We start from the raw sequence: 18,429 nt of genomic DNA, 5'->3' as shown, positions 1-18,429 counted from the left end.
CAGGAAAAGGCCTTCCCTAAACTGTTGCCACAAAGTTGGAATCACAGAATTGTCTAGAACGTCATTGTATGCTGTAGCGTTAAGATTTCCCTTCATTGAAATGAAGGGACCCGAACCATGAAAAACAGCCCCTGACCATTAATCCTTCTCCACCAAACTTTACAGTTGGCACTATGCATTGGGGCAGGTAGAGTTCTCCTGGCATCCGCCAAACCCAGATTCGTCCGTCGGACTGCCAGATGGTGAAGCGTGATTCATCACTCCAGAGAACGAGTTTTCTACTGCTCCAGAGACCAATGGCGGCAAGCTTTACACCACTCCAGCTGACGCTTGGCATTGTGCATGGTGATCTTAGACTTGTGTGTGGCTGCTAGGCCATGGAAACCCATTTCATGAAGCTCCCGACGAACAGTTCTTGTGCTGATGTTGCTTCGAGGCAGTTTGGAACTCGGTAGTGAGTGTTGTAACCGAGGACATACAATTTGTATGTGTTACGTACTTCAGCACTCGGCGGTCCCGTTCTGTGAACTTGTGAGGCCTACCACTTCGCGGCTGAGCCATTGTTGCTCCTAGATGTTTCCACTTCACAATAACAGCACTTACAGTTGACCGGGGAAGCTCTAGCAGGGCAGAAATTTGACCAACTGACTTGTTGGAAAGGTGGAGTTCTATGACCGTGCCACGTTGAAAGTCACTGGTCTCTTCAGTAAGGCCATTCTACTGCCAGTGTTTGTCTATGGAGATTGCATGGCTGCGTGCTCGATTTTATACACCTGTCAGCAATGTGTGTGCCCGAAATGGCCAAATCCACTAATTTGAATTGGTGTCCACATACTTTTGTATATTAAGATGAATGCACTAACTAAGTCTCTCTGGATAAGAGTGTCTGCTAAATGACTCAAATGTAAATGAGATGGTGAGGAGTAGTAATATATAAAGTAAAGGACAGGGGTCCAGTGAAGCGTAGTATTCACTGGAGGAGTAATATTTAGTGAAGCGTAGTATTAACACATAATGACAAATGTAGCGTGAGAAGTCTGGACAGCCTCTGACACGCACGACAAGAACACGCCAGAGACCCTTATGCATTCAAAAGGTGCATAAGGACGGAGAACTCCCTCTCGGGGACGACACACAATGAGGACCACTGACCCTAGTCCCGATGCCAGCCGCTCCAAACGCTGCCATGTTTCTGACACACAGGAAGGAAACAGTAGGCGGCCATGACTGATGTGCTGTCAGCCAAATGCAGTCACTTCCTGCTTAACTCCGCACAGCAGGCCAGGGGGGCAGAGGGATTGGGACAGGGGGGATGGGGGCTTTCAGTAAACAATCATATTTGAGTGACGAGAGGAAAGTGAGCGGGGGGGGGGGGGGGGGGGGGTCATTATGTCATCCTCCCTCTCATTCTTGGCTGTCTAAAATCTATTATTGCATAACGTTTCTTACTAATGCAGTAGGTACCCAGTATGCCAGACTAAAAACCAGTAAATAGTCATATTCCTCCACACCAGGACCCCCATTTCGCTGTCTGGCTGACCCAGGCTCCCCTAGTCTCCCTGGGGCAGGTGGAGCAGGTGAGAGGGGGTTGGTGGTGCCTGGCAGGAACCATGCGGCGATGCTTCAGCCTTTCAGAGCTCATCAGCGTCGTCCTCTCGCCCTCCTTCCCTCCCTTCACCCCCCCCACCATTCTCATCGCCACGGGCGACGGTAGAACCATAGGTGCAGAGAGGCCAGTTCTCCAGCCTCCTGCAGCGGTGCCCCGGTTGTGACACATTCAGGACACGCGCCGTGTACGTGCATGCGAGTGTGTGTTTAGTTCAGCGTTATTGGTAGGTGTCATAACATGTATCCTCTCCGTGCGTATGACTGTACATCCAAGGCCTCTGCTTTGATCTATCCGCTCCCTTCTCTCTCTCTCGCTCTCTCTCCCTCTCCTCGGTGCAAAGCATGGTGCAAAGCTTAAGTCAAAGGTGTGAAGGGTGGAGAGATGCATCCTGTCACTGCCAATGAATCAGACAGTGCTAGATTTCAGACACAACCCCTCCACCACACATCCACATAACCCACTGGGCTGGATTATATGACACCCCAAAAAATGTTTTTACCACACACATTCACACAAAGGCGTCATACAAAAGCACGCACACACGCGCGCCCAAACAGACAGGTGCACACAAGCCCGCACGCCAGCCCGCACGCCGCCCCTCCCTCCTGCACAGCTCCGCCGTACCTACATGTCCGCTGCTAAAAATAGAAAGGTACACAGGACTATATATAAACGAAAAGAAAATTGAGTGAGTGGGCCGGCTTTGAGGACCGGGCGCAGTGACCCTATTAGCAGGTACGCACCCCTCCTCTCACCCCATATCCCTCAATCCCTCCCCTCCCTCCCTCGCTCCTCTTTCCAGAAAGAGCCCTCGACTGTTAATGACATTGACAAGCAGAGAAAGGGGAGCTTGCATTAACCACACAACCGCGTTAGGTTTGGCAGATGAGAAATGGGGGGAGAGAGAGAGAGAGCAAACAGGAAAGGAGAGAACATATCACCAGAACATATCACCAGGAATATTCTATATAGGTCAAATTAGATTTCGCTTCACCTTGCTATGACACCAACTCTTTCTCACTCTCTCTCTCTCTATATATATATATATATATATATATATATATATATATACGCTTGGATGCAATTTGACGCAACAGGACTTTAATCGAAATTACCAACTTGAAGCAGTAGGAGGCCGCGGACACTTTGAAATCATTCTTTTTCGCCTCAATTTGACGTTTAGCCAGTAAAATGTAGCTCCGCGTGTTGGAACACCGTGACATTTCCAACACTGACTGACCGAGGTAGAGTTGCCTGCCTGGGAAATTCACTTCTAACTGACAAACAAATTCACGTTGCAATGATTTTTTTCGACGAGCACATTGATAAATGGTAAACCACTGCAGGGCACTTAACTGTTCTTGACCTGGAGACGTGCTCTCCTTTTTTTTCAGGAGCCAGATCGCAACAAACACAACAAAAACACCTGGAAAAAGACAAACCCCAATCAAACCGAGGCCTTGGTGCTCTTCCGTTCACACACAGCACAACTACACAGAGAGTAGTTATCATCTTCTCCCTCCAGGTTCACCCTGAGTTCAACGCTTCCGAAGGAGACTTCGAGGCCAGTGAGGTAGTGCATCTTCTTCCTCTGACAAACACTTTAGCTTAACTAAAGCCAAAAAACACAGTTTGAGCCAAAACAGTTTATGGTTTTGAAAACCGGCCATTTCCCAAGCACTGATGTGACCAGAGCTAAAAAATTAGCATTCGTTGGGAAAGGGAGAGCAAGAGGGAACATAAAGATGGAGAGAGAACAACAGAGATAGCATGCAAGATGAAGGAAGAGACCGATAGTGAATTGCGGGTGCAAACATCCAGTATGTTTCACTGTTTAGCTCTCCTTTGTACAATTGAAGAGACATTGTTTTCCTGACCTAGCAGCCGTGTTCTCATGGTGGACTTCCTGCCAGGCTGTGATTGGTTAGACGCCAGGGCTATATCTGACAGTACTGAGCCTCATATCTCACTGGGGAAGATATTCTGTCACATTTAGAGCGCAGAAACCAAACAATCTCGCCATATCCCCGCAGGAAGTGGTCATATCCAGAACAGTAACTCTGTTTCCCATCTCAAAACATCCTCACAGGACAATACGTTTCCCATGGTTTATCTCTGTGAGAGAAAAGACACACCCACACTACTGTACTCTGTAATTACTGTAGGCTGGAATACACGTTCAGTTTAGCATTCGGTCAGCAGGAAAAATGGAAGCCCCCACAGAACAGGTGGCACTGACATCCCTTATATATATGGCTGTGAGTTATGCATGAAACTTCCTATAAAAGTTACAAAAAATCAAATCAAAGTGGGGGTGATTTAGGAATGGGGGATGGAGGAACCGAGCATATGCGCAGATGACTTCCTAGACAAACAGACTGGAACCGGAGTACACACAGCAAAGTGTTACTCTGGAACCGGGACTGTGAAAACAACAGAAGGAAAATAAAAGGATAAAAGATTGAGTGTGTCAAGAGCTCTGCCTGGAAGCAGATGGAGATTTCACGATGGACACTTCTCCTTTCCTACTCCGTTTTGTCACTCTCCTTTCTCCGCTCTTTCAGGGTTACGTGAGACAAGATTTCTCTTTTGGTGCGGGTGTCTAAAATGCATTTACTTTTCAGTGGACAATGCTTCTTTAAAATTGAATTTCAGTGGAAGTCAGAATCAACACCTCGTGACCTTAACACACCATACTCAATATATACACACACACCATATGGTACATGCAAAACAGGACACACACACATCTTGAACTGTACTGCTACTGTAATACAACACGCTAGGATTACATGTAATCAGCCCTTCAGAGCCAGACACACACACCGCCATCTCCACCCTGGAAAGAGTGTGGGTTCATGCATGGAGCCGGAGGGATGAGGGAGAAAACTAATATTTGGAGTGCATTAATATTGTTGATCTGTGGTAGGGCTGGAGCTGAGCACTGAGCCAGCCAGCACTTATTTGTGAAATATGTCCGTGTTTGGGTACTCGGAGAGCAGTGCAGCGGCAGCCAAGCAGAGAGAACATTACTCAGCCCTGCGCTGGGCAACTGAGCCACAGAGATAAACAAACACACACACACACGCACACCAGCAGAGAGAACCAATTCATCCTCAACCCGGTATTAGCTTAATGCACACACACTCAGACGTATTATACAAATCACCACACACCCGCATATTACACAGTCCCTCATACACACACATGAAACAAAACACACGTCAGCAAAAAAAAAATTAAAGTCTCTCCTTTCCCTCCATCTCTCACCAGCTCTTGCTCTCGACAGCAGTTGTAAGCTGTGAGACAAAGCAGCCAAATATACCAGAGCCAACACCTTTACAGACTATGATACCCAGTGGTGGAAAAAGGACTCCATTTTCATACTTGAGTAAAAGTAAAGATACCTTAACAGAAAATGACTCAAATAAAAGGGTAAAGTCACCCAGTAAAATACTACTTGAGTAAAAGTCTAAAAGTATTTGGTTTTAAATATACAGAAGTATCAAAAGTAAATGTAGGTGCTAAAATATACTTAAGTAAAAGTACGAATCCTTTAAAATTCCTTATATTAAGCAAACCAGACAGCACCATTTTCTAGTTTTTATTTATTTACGGATAGCCAGAGTCACACTCCAACACTCGAACATCATTTCAAAACAAAGCATTTGTGTTTAGTGAGTCCGCCAGATCAGAGGCAGTAGGGATGACCAGGGATGTTCTCTTGATAAGTGTGCGCATTGGACCATTTTCTGTCCTGCAAAGCATTCAAAAAGTAAACAAATACTTTTGGGTGTACGGGAAAACATACTGAGTAAAAAGTACATCATGTTCTTTAGGAATGGAGTGAAGTAAAAGTTGTCAAAATTATAAATAGTAAAGTAAAGTACAGTACCCCAAAAAACAACTTAAGTAGTACTTTAAAGTATTTTTACTTCAGTACTTTACACTACTGCTGATACTTGAGGGATATGGTAGAGCGAGAGACAGAGAGAGAGCGCGAGAGAGAGCGTGTTACAGAGAGAGCGCGCGAGAGAGAGAGAGAACAGCTTTTTCCCTCTGTGGCGTTCAGAGTAAATATGACGAAGTGACACACTTTCTAATGACAGAGATTCAATCCTGAAGAGAGGCAACACATGACCCCAGGCCTGACCTACTGTTACTGTGTCTTGTTGCCTCAATCATGAGTGTGTCACTGGGGCCAGTGTCAGGTCATACACACACACTAGTCCCTCCAGAGCTGGTTTGTAATGTGGCTGAACCAGAGCGGTGGTGACAAGGAGGAGGGTGACTAGCATTAGCACAATGGGCTGATAAACACATAACTCCCTATGATCAGCTCCTGTTGTCATGATCTGTCTGGGGGGGCTTCACTATACACCAAGTACCTTGCTGTTCTCTCGCTTTCTGTAAAGCAGCCACTTTCTTCACACATTACCAGCCTCTTTTCCTATTTCTCTAAAAAGTTTCTCTCCTCCCATCTTTTTCCGATGGGAGGAATGCCGATCCACCCCATTTCCCTAACCTTTCCCCTGTACCACGAGGCCGGAGCCCAAAACTTCACCGCATGCAGCCGCCCTGGCAATCACAGTCATCAAGTAGAGCGTGCCCCCCCACACAGACCGCAGTGTCGGGTTGAATCGTGCGTCGGGCCTGCTGCAGGTATTAGCGTCAGCGTGTGGCTAACCAGGGAGGCTGCAGATTGAATTAGGCCTCTCTCTCTCTCTCATGTGAGCAGAAACATGTGTGGCCGTCTGACGATTTAATGAGCGCATTAAGTGCATCCGCAGATTCACCGCAATGTTTTTTCGGGCTGATTTCTGTGCCGTCGTTGGGAGAAAGGGAAGGGATCCTTCTCGGTCAGACTGAATGGGAGTCAACGGGAGCCCCATCCAGCTGGATTCCTGTAAGGACGCAGCAACCCAAAGCCAAGCAGACACTGCCTTTCTCTCGGTGGTCAGGCTAAGATTATGAGCCCAAGTTCAGGAGACTGAAGGCTCTGGTTTAAAACGGTAATGAGCAAAATCAACGTCTATTCCGCATTAGTTCAACGTCACTTCATTGAAATTACGTGGAAACGATGTTGATTCAACCAGTGTGTGCCCAGTGGATTGTTATTTTTTCCCCCCCTTCTCTCCCTATTATTCTGCGATCTGTCGTTACTGTTGCCAGTGTCCCGGGCGGTAAAACCGCGCATCAACGTCCCTGTAGTCAACACGAACACACTAATCCCACTCCGGTTATAACAACTACAGACACGGCCAAGCAGTTAGCAGCGCTACATCGCTTAGCATGCTTCAGTTGGGCCCGATCAATAGTTATTTACTCCCTCTGACTGGCTGGGGGACAGGAGAGAGAGAGTGAGGGAGAGAGAAATGCCAAGTAACAAGGCAATCAATTTCAAGGGGGGGGGGGGGAAGCTGGCGCAACGCTACTAGGAAATAGGAAAGTATCCGAACTCACTCCATCCATCTTCCTCCACGAGGCTGCGTGTGCTATGTGGGACTCGCTGGGAACCAGATCAGGTGAGGCATGGATGGCTGTGGACACAGGTGACCGTCTGCCTGGAGGGGATATTATGTGTGTGGATGGATGCAGGGGAGGTGTGGGGAGGAGAACCAGAACGTGTAAATGTGTGTACTCCAGGACAGAGGCAGGGCCAGGAAGATAAGGGAAGTGAAGCCGGCTAGCGGTCAGAACAAGTAATATATATATAGATAGATAGAGAGAGATAGATAGATAGAGAGACTGTAACCTGTAACCTGAGACTGTAACCTGTTTTCCCTGTAACCTGGGATCAGATTAGCCAACCCAGAAACCTTCATCTCAACCTATATAAAGAATACAGAAATCTGATCCAGGACCAGCTCTTCACTCATATTCACTGGGCCAGCCTACAAACCTCAGCGGAGGACGGCCAAACCCGACATCAGAGGTCACACTTTATATTATGACGAGGCACGTAATTGAAACTAAATCAAAGGCATGCTGAAATAATCCATCCCAGGAACATTATAGAATATGTTACAACCCGGGCCCGAGCACAGCGCAGTACATTAAAGTAATTCATTACGAGGAATAAATCTCCTAATGAGATACGTCCCCGTAAACCAACCAGGACAAAGAGAAAGAGCAAGAGAGAGCGAGAGAGACGGAGAGAGGAGGGAGATGGAGCGCAGGGGGGCAGAGTGAAATAGATAGAGAGGGAGTGTAGAGAGTGGCAGAGGGAAAATGAAAGAGACAATAGAAGGAGAAAGACAGACAAAGAGAGCGCGAGAGAAATGTTCACACCATCGTCTGTGGCGGCCCATAAATTAAACAGCAGTTATATTTCCATCACTCCCCCGCTTTGTCGCCGTTAAATATTCACAGCAACATCTTTGTAGGCCATTGTTAATTACTTGTTGCAACTACAATGGTATCAATCTGACATGACCTACACCAACCCCTATTTGCATGTGTATGAGGCTATCAGATCAGACGCACGCCCGTTCTCCGGACCTCCCATTGAGAGGAAGAGGCGGTACAGGACAAAACAAAAGGCCTTGATGGAGACTTCTGATGTATTCACTGTCTGGATTAGAGACCTTGTAACAGGAGGAAATTAAAAGGACAAGACAAATAATACGTGTGAGAAACAAATGTGTTAGACGCCTGGGCGGAGCGCGGCGTGGTTGTTTGACATGCAACGTTCTCTTGACGTGGGAATCTTGGGAGGTCTGTTTAGTTTGAGTGTGAAACAAAATGGCGGTGATTCAATCACGTCCGTAATGTTGAGGTTTGATTTGATTAGGATATTTTTTAGCCCGAGGGCTAATTTTCCAAGAGTCCTTAAATAAAGTAAAAAATATCCAGAAATTGGAAAAACAACTAAACATCCACAGTTCTATTACATATACATATTACGATGCTGTCACATACACCAGATAGGTGCAGTGAAATGTGTTGTTTTACAGGGTCAACCATAGTAGTACCGCACCCCTCAGAATTAGGATTTAAGCGCCGTGCTCACGGGCACCGACAGATTTTTCACCTTGTTGACTCGGGGATTCAAACCAGACTTCGACCTTTCGGTTACTGGCCGCAGTGCTCGAACCGCTACGTTTTCCTCATCACACCGCCTCGTACAGAAAACACAAGGTGAGTCATTGCTGTAACGCTTATTGGCACATCAGGTTCCACAACGGCAAACACAGCTGCGCACTTCACCAAGGGGGGGGGTCCTGACATCCCCACAGCATTGCGATAGTGACGGGTCTGATATGTTACTGCGTCCACTGATAATGTTCAAACCTCAATGCCCGTCTGCCACTCGGAAAGATCCTTCCTCTCTCTCTGGCGCATCATCCTGCCACAACATTAAACGGCAGACGCAGGAGAACGCCAGAGTGGTGACAACCTGCTTTTGAACAGCGCCCGCTTTCTACACGCCGAGAGAACAAAGTGGGGAAGCAGCAGGAGTATTGCCACGAGAAGCTTTCATTTACACGGTTTAATCCAGCGCTAAACTGTGAAGAGGAGGAACCCTGGGCTGTGTGCCTTTGTTTCACTCTGCTGGGTCTGGCTGCTCTACAGGGGGGGGATGTGTTAGAGGGACGCACCGTGTCAACCCATATTGTCTATTCATTTTAAGTTTAGTGTGTGTGTGTGTGTGTGTGTGTGTGTGTGTGTGTGTGAGCACAAAGTAATACGTAGGCCTAATGTGTTCACTATGTGACTACGGGCTCTATTTTCGGCTGCCGTTAAGGCACACTCTTTGGCAATGTCGACTCGTAAACGCCAGCGCTCTGCTATTTCCCAACCCTGGCGCCAGACACATCAAACCTTCTTGCCACAGCTCGCATTGATGTGCCATCCTGGATGAGCTGCACTACCTGAGCCACTTGTGTGGGTTGTAGACTCCGTCTCATGCTACCACTAGAGTGAGAGCACCGCCAGCATTCAAAAGTGACCAAAACGTCAGCCAGGAAGCATAGGAACTGAGAAGTGGTCTGTGGTCACCACCTGCAGAATCACTCCTTTATTGGGGGTGTCTTGCTAATTGCCTATAATTTCCACCTTTTGTCAATTCCATTTGCACAACAGCATGTGAAATTTATTGTCAATCAGTGTTGCTTCCTAAGTGGACAGTTTGATTTCACAGAAGTGTGATTGACTTGGAGTTACATTGTGTTGTTTAAGTGTTCCCTTTATTTTTTTGAGCAGTGTATATTGGCCATATACCACAAACCCCCGAGGTGCCTTTTTGCTATAATAAATTGGTTATCAGGGTAATTAGAGCAGTACAAATAAATGTTTTGTCATACCAGTGGTATACGGTCTGATATACCACGGCTGTCAGCCAATCAGCATTCAGGGCTGGAACCACACAGTTTATTAAATATTATAAACTATCTTCAATGGATAGGGCAAACATTCATGCCTCCTGCCGAAGAGCCCTTATGCCAAAGTGTGCACACGTTGCCTTATGCTCATGGAACGAGAGATGCGATTTCTGATACCATGCTTCTGTCCTGATCCTATTTAGAAATACTGTTTTTTAAAAAACAGCGTTTAATTTGATTTTTAAAAAAGAGTCAAAACTCCTTTGAACAATTCCCTGTCCATGGGCTTACGTTGAGAATGTACATGGCTCGAACACAGTGCAAAATCGTCTGCTATTTCTGGAGAAGTTCAAATATGATCTGTAAGATGGTCCATTGATGTTTATACATTACGTTACATTTGGGAACAGTCTAAGGGTTAGTGGACATTTCCCCTTTGTCTTTATGTTGTATCTTTGTGGAAGTTTGGACGTGCGTAAAACCCTCCATATTCTAAGTTGCCTTCGGCCTATATTATACGCCCACGGGGAGCAATTATTGTGCCTGTAACTGTATTTAGACATAGCCTTTCTAAAACAAGTTGTCGTTTCATTTTTATTCGAATTTGATTCGAATTATACAGTCTTTTTTAGGCCTTATCAATAGCTTAGTGAATTTAATCCTGCTTATTGACTAGTCCATGTCCAGACTGCAATTCACAGTAGGCCTAGCCCCTATACCATACTGAAGCAAGGCAATTAGAACAAGGTGGACTGCAAACATGTTTGATGTATTTAGCCAATATGGGGCAGGTTATTTAACAAACTAGGCTATAAACGGAATAACATTCAAATTGAACACAATGCAAAACATAAAATACTCTTAAATACACAACCTGCAGCAACCCCATATTTAATCATGGAGTACGTTCTGATTGGCCAGTGAGGTGTCAAGCCTTGACACACCCACAACTTGTTTATTAGTAATAAAACCCCAGCCCTTTCAGGCAACCTTCAGCTAGGGATGTGACAAATGTCCAATTGTTCTTAACGTTTAAAAATTTTTATTGTTTAAACGATAAGGGGAAAAAAACATAAAATTACGTGAATTCACAATTCAAATATGGCTCTGTGTATGGCCCAATGATTTATATAAACCATTGGTATGACTGCTAGGAGGCAGTTGAATCTACCGCAGTCCTGGCTACCTAACAGACGGCGCTCACCTTACTGCTGTCCCCCACCCACTCAGCAATGATGGTAGTTAATGCGGTTTTAGATTCTCTGCTGTGTCGTTCTCCTCCATGTTCTCAGTTGTCAGTATATGTGACTTCATGTCTCACTTCTCATCAATGTGATGGTTTGTCGCAGTGATGTACGACAGCGTGTTCACAGACATCCAACAATTTGTTGTTAGAGGAAAAAACGGCCTTAAAAAGCAACAAACCACTTTGACGGCCTACGTTGTGTCGATATGAGTCAGAAACAGTTATTCTAGTGTCAAAATTGACTAAAAAGTGTAAAGGATCATTTGGGTCATAAAGTCAGTCTCGTCTAAAATGGAGTTTGGTACAGCCATGGGTCACAATGGGTAAATGAGGTTGGGTTTTGATTTGACGATGTACATTTGCCCACTAACATGGGGTGAACAGCTGCGGTGATGCTCTCTATCCACTAGCATAGACAGTAAGACTGACCTGTCCAGCAGCCCAACTTAGTTGACATAAGAAAACATTATTTTTTTTACTAGAGAAATACCGCACCAGACACCTTAGTTAGATGTGAAATTGTGCAACTAAAACCATCCTTGGCAAAAAACATCCAAATGAATTACAGATTTCTTGAGTTCTTAGATTCATTCTGGGGATATTGAGGAACTGAAATAGGCTTCCGCGTCTACAGTGTCTCATGGGGGACAAACATCATTAACCATCTAATGAGCGACAGAAAAACACACGTGCCAATTGGCGTGTTCAGTGGCTCTTTAATGCCAAGTATGGCGTTTGAGAGGAGCTTTGTACTCGCAGAACAGCTATTGCACAATTTCTCAATCCAGGCCGTCGCGGTTTTTCCGACATGGTATCTTGGAGTCTGGTTCTAGATATACCATCAGGGCAGTGAAGCTGACATCTTCTGCCATTGACAATGGCTGCATATCAACTGCGATCATTTCTGTCATCAGTGCTGTGATTCTCTCACACCGTCCCTTATCACACTGCTGCCAGCAACATGTTGGGTCTCACAGTGACTCCGTTTCAGCATTGCAACTGTACCACCACTGTAGCTCATTTCCACCTCACAAAGTTTGCATTTATTTAACCACCTTCTCATTTAACTTCTCAAAGTATCGCCATACAGGACTTCGCTGCTGCCGCTCACCTGTCTCGCTCTCCGCCATTTTTCCAACTTAACGACGATGGCGTGCTTTATAAAAAGACAGGGAAGGGAATTTAAAAAGAGGCATATCTCCTCCTACTAACATTACAGCATTGTTGCGTTAGCCATTTGTGAATTTATGTCCCTTGATGGTGAAGATCGGGACCTGTTAATGGTAGTTTTTGTAACGATCCTAATGTCATTTAAACGTTTAAAATGTTCACACTCCTACCGCCAGCTACTGCGCCCATAATTCCGGTTGTGAAAATTGCTAAAATATTTCTGGACACACCCCCGAACCTATAGTGCTACTGCCAGCACTAAGATTTACCATTATGTTAGGTTTGTTCAAATAGAGCCCTATGTGTGTATATGAGAGGGCCCAAGCCCCACGTTGTGCGCCGTGCATTGGGGTAGTGGTGTATGGTAGACGTGTAAACACGGCAGCCTACATGGATTGGACTAATATCCAGTTTGTTCCCCCTCGCCTGAGCCTCCACGGTGGCTGCCAACGCAATTTCTTCCAATTGACCTCCCTGCCACTGGCACAATCACTCTCCACCGGAGACACGACTGCCCCAGAATACGGAGCAGCAGCGCACTGAGCTGTGGAGTTCCACCATGGAGCCAGAGAGAGGGGAGAACCAGCAGGCGGAAATGAGATGAATTAGAGAACGAGAGGGAGGATGCACTGCGAGGTGAAGGAGTGAATTTATTCTGCGCTACGGTGGCAGTGACAATGCACAACAATTTAGAGATCAGCTCGGGGGGAAATTAGAATCGTTAAGGACGACGGCCATTTGTTTTCATTTGCCTGTGCTTTTCGCTTCGGTCAGGATGACATGATGGACGTGGTAATGGATACAGACTGACTGACTGCTACTTTAGAAGACAACGGCAGAATGTGTGTGTGCGTGTAGGGGTTTTTGTGTCTGCTTATGTGCACCAGCAGGTGTGCTTTGCGTGCCTTTATATGAGTGTAATGATCTTTTAGCCCGTAGCAAAAACATACAAACATGAAGGAATCCCCCTGCGGCCCGTGACTAGATCTATAGAGGCAATAGCCCTAGCCAAAGGCTACAAAGCTTTTACAACCCCAAAGGATTTTCCAATAAAATAGGAGGTTGAGAGTCCTTTAATAGTAGAGCGGAGCAGAGCACCACTCTGAGAGCCTCTCCGGTAATAGGATTAGAAGGAGTCAGGGAACGCGGCCATCGTCACTCTCAGCTCTTTACGGAGCTGAAAGCGCCGAGACAGAAAGCATCTCCGCTCTGCTCGGCTCCGCCACGGCCCCATGCAGCTCTGCTGGTGGAGGGGGAAAACTAACTGTAGCCGTGCTCCCTTGGCTTTGTGAGCATGGCCTTTTGAACTCCGGCTGACACACACGAATATGTGGACGGGTGCGCACTTCCATTTTGCGTCGTTTTTTTCCCAAACGTGAAAATATTGCACGCACGCACACACACGCGCGGTTGAGAAAGAGAGACAAGCGCATCATTATCAAAACCCTCCTCAGAACGGTGTCGGGAAAGGAGACATGGATAGAAAAATTGAATAGAAGAGGGAAAAATCGGACAGAGGTAGATTGAATGAGAGAGAGAGAAAAAAAACGAGAGCGAGCAAGAGAAATTGTTTATTTCACTTTTGTTTATTATCTCCTTCACTTGCTTTGGCAAAGGTTAACATATGTTTCCCATGCCAAAAAAAGCCCTTAAATTGAAATTGAGAGAAGAGGGAGAGATAGAGAGAGAGAGTAGCGAAAATGAGTAATATGTAGAGAGTAATGAATTGATGGCCCCCGGCTTATCTCCCATTCTCTATCCATTCAACACAGACTGCTGACTCAAACATGTTCCACTATACCCATCAGCCACCTCTCCTCTCCCTCTTCCCACCCTGCCCATGGCTAGGCTCTGGGACCTGTACTTCACATTTCTTTAAATGTTAAATGAAATTCCAGCAACGCATCAGTGAGTTCATTTTTCCAGTTGGAAATCACTCTCCGATCTGCTCGGCACATGAAAAGAGAGTGTCCAGGGCACCTGAAGGTCACCAGCCACAACTCTCTGGGCTTTCCGACCAAACACGTTATTTCATAGATTTTTCTTCTTCTGCCCTTAGTATACATCACCTTTCCCTCTCTCACTTTGAGAGGAGCGGAGGGTCTAGCTCACTCCATTAAGTTCAGTGTGCGCGTGTGTACCCGTACGTAGGTAAGAGCGTGCCAGCGTGTGGGTGTATGCATCTGCTCGAGGGTGCCTATGTAAGATTATCACGTTGCTATGACCAAAGGACACTGCTGCCAACACTCAGACCCTTCCCTATACTAAAACTTCCACTACTCCCTAATGACTGTTTCTGCATCACACACTGGGAGAGAGAATTACCCTCCATACACCACTACCAAACAATCCCTTTCCCTGAGATATCTGGGTAACGTTGGGAAGGCGGGAAGCTTCCGGGCTCACTCCTCCAGGCAGCGGAAAGCGGTAACAACCGCAGGGGAATAGAGCCGGACGAAGAGAGCGAGTGAGTGAGTGATGGAATTGAACACATATTTTATTCAACTCTGTGGAGATGGAGGCTTACCGTATATCAATGTGGCATGAGGAGAGGGATGAGGAGGAGGGAGAGGCAGAGGTGGGATCCATCGTACCCCTCACCGAGGAGAACAGACATAATGCAACGTAATTCAATACATCACAGCCACAGTAGGTGTATAGAGAACAGAAAAGAGCAGTTCTCTGTTTGTTTGGTCCCTTATGGGGTTGAAAGGAGCTGATTGTTCACGGCAAGGGGCAGGTAAATACATGAACATAAAAACATAGCCATCGCAGCTTTGGTCGGACGTCTTCTATTGACTTCCAAAACAAATGTGTGCTGAGCACTAAACACACACATTACACTCTTAATAGAAGACCTTGTTGATCAAAGGCTAAACCAAACAAGAGAGAAGCCTAAAGAAAAATCGGTTACATGCAAGACGGCAGAGCATCAAAGGCCCTCTATTTCACAGCAAGAGGCATTTGGAGCTTTGTCCTTTTAGTTTAGCCAAAAGTCAAAGAGTAGAATAGCGAATGGCGCCGAAGGAATGGTTTAACATTGTACATTTGACAAAGCATTTTCATAAGGGGGTACAAGTGTGTGTGTGTGCTCTTTCCATGACAGACTGACCAGGTGAATCCAGGTGAAAGCTATGATCCCTTAATGATGTCACCTGTAAAATCCACGTCAATCAGTGTAGATGAAGGGGAGGTGACAGGTTAAAAGAACAGTGGTGTAAAGTGCTTAAGTAAAAATACTTTAAAGTACTTCTTAAGTATTTTTGGGGGGTAACTGTACCTTACTATTTCTATTTTTGACAACTTTTACTTCACTACATTATGAATAATGAAGAAAATTATGTAGTTTTTACTCCATACATTTTCCCGGACACCCAAAAGTACTCGTTACATTTTGAATGCTTAGCAGGACAGAAAATGGTTCAATTTGCACACTTATCAAGAGGACATCCCTGGTCATCCCTACTGCCTATGATCTGGCGGACTCACTAAACACACATGCTTTGTTTTGAAATGATGTCTGAGTGTTGGATTGTGACCCTTGCTATCCATATAGAAAAAAAGAAAAGAAAATTGTGCTGTCTGGTTTGTTTAATAAGGATTTTATTTATTATTCGTTCTTTTACTTTTGATACTTAAGTATATTTCAGCAACTACATTTACTTTTGATAATTAAGTATATTTAAAACCAAATACTTTTAGACTTTTACACAAGTAGTATTTTACTGGGTGACTTTCACTTTTACTTGAATCATTTTCTATTCAGGTATCTTTACTTTTACTCAAGTAGGAATATTTAATACTTTTTCCACCAGACAATTGAGACATGGATTGTGTAAGTGTGCAATTTAGAGGGTGAATGGGCAAGACAAAATATTTAAGTGCCTTTGAACGGGCTATGGTAGTAGGTGCCAGGCACATCGGTTTGTGTCAAGAACTGCAATGCTTCTGGGTTTTTCACGCTCAACAGTTTCCCGTGTATATCAAGAATGGTCCACCACCCAAAGGACATCGAGCCAACTTGACACAACTGTGGGAAGCATTGGAGTCAACATGAGCCAGCCTCCCTGTGGAATGCTTTCAACACCTTGTAGAGAGCATCCCCCGATGAATTCAAATCAAATGTTATTTGTCACATGCGCCGAATATAACAGTGAAATGCTTACTTACAAGCCCTTTAACCAACAATGCAAAAAAAATGTTTTGCACTTTTTCTCCCCAATTTCGTGGTATCCAATTGGTAGTTACAGTCTTGTCTCATCGCTCCAACTCCCGTACGGACTCGGGAGAGGCGAAGATCGAGAGCCGTGCGTCCTCCGAAACACAACCCAACCAAACACAATGCCCGCTTAACCAGGAATCCAGCCGCAGCAATGTGTCGGAGGAAACACCATATACCTGGCGACCGTGTCAGCGTCCACTGCGCCCGGCCCGCCACAGGTGTCTTTAGTGCGTGATGGGCCAAGGATATCCCTGCCGGCCAAAACCTCCCCTAACCCGGATGACGCTGGGCCAATTGTGCGGGGGTCGCGGCCGGCTGCGACCTGAGCCTGGATTGGAGCCTGGAGCTAGCACTGCGATGCAGTGCCTTAGACCACTGCGCCACTCGTGAGACATCTTTTTTTATTTTTTATTATATATATAACAAATAATTAAGGAGCAAAAATAACAGTATTGAGGCTATATACAGGGGGTTCCGGTACAGTCAATGTGAGGAGGTACTGGTTAGCCGAGGTAATATGTACATGTAGGTAGAGGTAAAGTGACTATGCATGGATAATAAACAGAGAGTAGCAGCAGTGTAAAAATGGGGGGTGGGGACAATGCAAATAGTCCGGGTAGCCATTTGATTAACTGTTCGAGACTCTTATGGCTTCGGGGTAGAAGCTGTTAAGACTTTTTGACCTAGACTTGGCGCTCCGGTACCGCTTGCCATGCGGTAGCAGAGAGAACAGCCTATGACTAGAGTGGCTTGAGTCCTTGGCAATTTTTAGGGCCTTCCTCTGACACCGCCTGGTATAGAGGTCCTGGATGCCAGGAAGCTCGGCCCCAGTGATGTACTGGGCCGTACACACTACCCTCTGTAGTGCTTTGCGGTTGGAGGCCGTGCAGTTGCCATAACAGGCGATGATGCAACCAGTCAGGATGCTCTCGATGGTGCAGCTGTGGATCTGAGGACCCATTCCAAATCTTTTCAGTCTCCTGAGGGGGAATAGGCGTTGTCGTGCCCTCTTCACGACTGTCTTGGTGTGTTTGGACCATGATAGTTTGTTGGTGGTGGACACTAACTTGAACCTGCTCCACTACAGCCCCGTCGATGAGAATGGGGGCGTGCACGGTCCTCCTTTTCCTGTAGTCCACAATCATCTCCTTTGTCTTGATCACGTTGAGGGAGAGGTTGTTGTCCTGGCACCACACTTCCAGGTCTCTGACCTCCTCCCTATAGGCTGTCTCATCATTGTCAGTGATCAGGCCTACCACTGTTGTTTCGTCGGCAAACTTAATGATGGTGTTGGAGTCGTGCCTGTCCATGCAGTCATGGGTGAACAGAGAGTACAGGATGGGACTGAGCATGCACCCCTGTGGGGCCCCTGTGTTGAGGATCAGCATAGCAGATGTGTTGTTACCTACCCTTATCACCTGGGGGCGGCCCGTGAGGAAGTCCAGGATCCAGTTACAGAGGGAGATGTTTAGTCCCAGGGTCCTTAGCTTTGTGATTAGCTTTGAGGGCACTATGGTGTTGAACGCTGAGCTGTAGTCAAATGAATAGTATTCTCACGTAGGTGTTCCTTTTGTCCAGGTGGGAAAGGGCAGTGTGGAGTGCAATAGAGATTGCATCATCTGTGGATCTGTTGGGGCGGTATGCAAATTGGAGTGGCTCTAGGGTTTCTGGGATAATGGTGTTGACGTGAGCCATGACCAGCCTTTCAAAGCACTTCATGGCTACAGACGTGAGCGCTACGGGTCGGTAGTCTTTTAGGCAGGTTACCTTGGTGTTCTTGGGCACAGGGACTACGGTGGTCTGCTTGAAACATGTTGGCATTACAGACTCATTCAGGGACAGGTGTTCTGAGGCTGTT

The sequence above is a fragment of the Salvelinus namaycush genome, chromosome 14 (assembly GCF_016432855.1).
Source record: "Salvelinus namaycush isolate Seneca chromosome 14, SaNama_1.0, whole genome shotgun sequence".
Classification (NCBI taxonomy): domain Eukaryota; kingdom Metazoa; phylum Chordata; class Actinopteri; order Salmoniformes; family Salmonidae; genus Salvelinus; species Salvelinus namaycush.
The sequence above is the reverse complement of the archived record's forward strand: the minus strand, read 5'-3'. Positions refer to the sequence as shown.